The following is a 4,267-nucleotide window of genomic DNA, read 5'->3' as shown; positions in this document are numbered from 1 at the left end:
ATATCTGAACAGGAAAGGACATAACATATACTGGTCTTTGCACAGTGGCTCGTTTGGTGTTTCATACAGCACACTCTGGCAGGTCTACACACACTGGCCGTATTACAAAGCATTAAATATACAATTACAGACATACAAAATATTTGTGTACCTGAACAGGGAAGGACATAACATATGCTGGTCAGTTGCACAGTGGCTCATTCAGTGTTTCATACACCACACTACAAAGAACAATGACAAGGTTAGCTACTAGCTTGCTAGCTTAATTATAAATGTACACGGTGCTGCGTTCTGACACTCACCTCCGGCAGGTCTATACACGCTGGCACAGCACTAGAGCTGCACAGCGAATATATACCTTGGAGAGGGGGCGCTCTAGAGCCACAAGTACATGTATCAAACCATTACACACTAGAGCAAGTGGGAGAATATGCAACACAATACCCGTTACATTTATATTTCTTACACCCAGCCTCCCTCCCACAGCCCGACTCTATCTTTTTTTATGACTCAAGTTTATTGGATTTTGAATTTTTAACAACACATATCAACAACGTACAGGACAAGATAGTGCCAAGCCGAAGAGTGGAAAAAAAAACAAAAATCACGATAAAATGTGTGACTTTGACTGGCATGAAAAATAATAAAAAACAAACAGACAAATAGACAAAACAACAAACAGAGAAGAAAAATACTGTATCAGACAATAAAGAAAAATTTACAATAATAAAATAATGCACAAATAATGAGAATGACAAAATACCAGTATTAACAAGACATTTTGGACAAGTTAACAAGATGTTCAATGTACCACTATCACATGCCCTCTACCCATACTTCACAAATAGATATTTAATCAATGTTCGTCCAACAGTGTCCACACTGTTTCCTTTCGCCCGACTCTATCTTTAAATCTCTGTCTTCATCCTGCATGTCTGTGCTCGCGTGTTTTCAGAAAGAGCACTTTTACTGAGCTAAAATATCCTGAACATCTTTAGGGTTCATTCATTCCACAAAGACATGAGCCTTTTATTCAGTTCAGATGTTTCCATAATGCAGCACATTGTTACCAGTGAGCCAGTATTTCATATGCAAAACTCCTACGTACCAGCTGTCCAACCAAACGTAGACCTGAGACAGACCTGAGGGGAAATAAGACGGTGTACTGTAAATATCCGGACAGGTAAGAGGAGCAATTCAACAATAGCACATCTGTCACATCAGGTGGAACTAAACCTTTTCTTCTTCCTAAATGTCAGTGTATGTTAACAGATATTTAGTTCACCATGAATACCCTTTACTATAAACTCTCTGTGCTCATTCAAACACATCCATGGTACTTCTATCACCTGTTAGGTCATGCTCAATTTAGTTCCCCAGAACCTTCAAGAATCCTCTGCAACACCTTTCCAAAGATGTTGAAGGAGTCTCTTAAAGTCCTCTTATTCTTTTCTGCCCTGAAGGCATCACCAACAGCTGGAGCAGAGGAAAGCATGTCAGCTGTGTCCACAGGGCATGGTATTCATCTTCTTGCTGTGAGATGAGAGACTTGTCTGGGAAGCAGACTCCACATGAAAGGTAAACAATAAGCAGTTCTACTTAATGTTCCTTTTTTCATTTTTCAATCTGTTGATTATATAACAGTAGGATTAAATACAGATATAGAGTGCTGATCAAAATTTTAAGACCAGTTGAAAAATTGCAAGAATTTACATTTTGCACTGTTGGATCTAAAGAAGGTTCGAAGTAGAGCTTCAAAATGCAAAAAGAAGAAATGGGAGTGAGACAAATATAAATTAAAGTAAGCAATTCATTGAAAACAAAAATCAAACTGCAATAGGCTGTTCATCAGTCGATCAAAAGTTTAAGACCACAGCTCAAAAACACCTGAAAACCCCCAAAATAGAAATAAAAGTTTCTAAAAAGGACTCAGTAATGAGTCGCTCCACCGTTCTGGTTGATCACTTCAAATATTCATTTTGGCATGCTTGATGCAAGAGTTTCCAGGAGGCTAGTGGGAACGTTGCTCCAAGTGGAGGGCATCCACTGACGGGAACTGATTTTTGTAAACTTCCCTTCCCATCCATCCCCAAATGTTGGATTTAGATCAGGGGAACACGCAGGATGGTCCCAAAGAGTGACGTTATTCCTCTGGAAGAAGTCCTCTGTCAGGCGGGCATTGTGAACTGCAGCTTCGTCCTGTTGAAACACCCAGTCATTCCCACACAGACCAGGGCCCTCAGTCATCAATCAATCAATCAATCAATCTTTATTTGTATAGTGCCAAATCACAACAAACGTTATCTCAAGACGCTTTTACAAACAGAGGAGGTCTAGACCAAACACTACAGAGACCCAACTTCACGACAGGGTAAGACTCAGTCTGACCCCACCTTAATCCATCATGAGCATTGCACATCGCAGTATTTAGCTAGTTACAGTGGTGAGGAAAAACTTCCTTTAACAGACAGAAACCTCAGACAGAGCCAGACTCATGTTAGACAGCCATCATGCCTCGACTGAGTTGGGTCTGGAAAGACAGATAGAGGGGAGTAAGAGAGAGAGGTGATAGTGATGAGACGAGTCGTAGAAGCTGTTGCCGCTGGAGTCCAGATCGTCCGCAGCAGGAGGAGGTCTACGGCAGCTCAGAGGAATCTACGAGACAAGGGAGCTCAGGGACTCCAGAAAGGTCTATGGTTAGTAACTTTAATGGGACAGGCAGAGTTAAAGTAAGTGATGAGGAATGCCTCTGCAACATCTCCACATAGCCAGCCGCCGTCTGACGTCCCTGCACAACCTGAAGCTCCATTGATCCATTGAAGGAAAAAGCACCCCAGATTATGATGGACCCCCCTCCACTGTGCCGCGTAGAAAACATCTCAAGTGGGATCTCCTTGTCATGCCGGTAACGTTGGAAGCCTTCAGGACCGTCAAGGTTAAATTTGTTCTCATCAGAGAATAAAACTGTCCTCCACCTTTCAGTGTCCCATGTTTGGTGCTCTCTTGCAAAGACCAAACAGGCAGTTTAATGGATGCGCATGAATAACATTCACACAGACACAGCTTCTAGTTCTAGTGCACGCATTATCCTGCTGCATTACGTTTTTATCAATAGAATCATACAGCATTATCATACACATAGTCTCAGCTATGACTTTTTAATATTTATTTAAAAGGGGGAAAAAATCAACTGTGCAAAGAGTGGTTTTACATCAAGTCAGCTCAGCTTTAACAGACGTTTTAAACAAGTATAATATACGTCCATCTTCATTACAACTATACACAACTCATTATTTACTGCACTGTAACTCTAACAAATGAGATGGACTCACCATGCGTAAATTGCACAGAAACTGATCATGTCAGAGTCACTTTCCTCGCCTACTTGGCCGCAAACTCAGCAATGAGATCTTCATGAATCCAAATGGGATACCATGTCCTTCTCCATTGATAGCAGGGAAAGCCCACACAGTCTGTCCCGTGACATGGAGGTGCACAAATAGTTTTTTATTAGTTTCAACTTTGAAAAGCTTTGCTCACCCGATGCCACCGTTACTGGAAAAGTCAAGAGGATCCTGAGCCCAATCTCACAGTTAGGGAAAGTTCCTTCAATTCCTTTGAGGTAACAAAGAGTTATAAGTGCTGCAGTTGTTCCCTTGGGGATTACCTCTCCAAGTATCCTCGACTCCTCGAAGACGTCCGGTGCATTTTTATCCTGAGTCTTGTGCTCCGTCTTTGCAGGTCAGTCTCCTCCATTTCACACAGTTTGGTCAGATCAAGAAGAAATCCAAACATGTTGCCAAACTCCTGCATTTGTTTAAAACAGGTATGGAGAGAAGTGAGGGCCTGGTCCACTATCACAATAAAGTAGTCCGTTATATACGCCTGCTCTGAGTCTGGAGTACATTCATTTTCTTTTTCATCTCGTTTGCTTTTGTTTCACGTTCACCGTGTTGCTTTTATTACTGGCTCAGTGTCCATATCAGAAGCAATCTCTGTTGCAATAACTTTTGCAGACACAAATCCAGTGTCTCTGACTGAGAGACACAATCATCTACAGTGGGGCAAAAAACTATTTAGTCAGCCACTGATTTTGCAAGTTCTCCCACTTAGAAAGATGAGAGAGGTCTGTAATTTTCATCAGAGGCACACTTCAACTATGAGAGACAAAATGAGAAAACAAATCCAGGAAATCACATTGTAGGATTTTTAAAGAATTTATTTGTAAATTGTGGTGGAAAATAAGTATTTGGTCAATAACAAACAA

At 41.2% G+C, this 4,267-nt stretch overlaps 1 long non-coding RNA gene across 1 annotated transcript; it reads left to right on the top strand.

The window, feature by feature from the left end:
* Nucleotides 1-1,384: 1,384 nt before the first annotated feature.
* Nucleotides 1,385-3,884, top strand: LOC117828158. Its single transcript, XR_004634341.1, has 2 exons — nt 1,385-1,578; nt 3,742-3,884. It is a non-coding gene; the product is annotated as an uncharacterized LOC117828158 (long non-coding RNA).
* Nucleotides 3,885-4,267: the final 383 nt, after the last annotated feature.

This window comes from Notolabrus celidotus, chromosome 16, assembly GCF_009762535.1.
Source record: "Notolabrus celidotus isolate fNotCel1 chromosome 16, fNotCel1.pri, whole genome shotgun sequence".
Classification (NCBI taxonomy): Eukaryota; Metazoa; Chordata; class Actinopteri; order Labriformes; family Labridae; genus Notolabrus; species Notolabrus celidotus.
The sequence above is the reverse complement of the archived record's forward strand: the minus strand, read 5'-3'. Positions and strand labels throughout refer to the sequence as shown.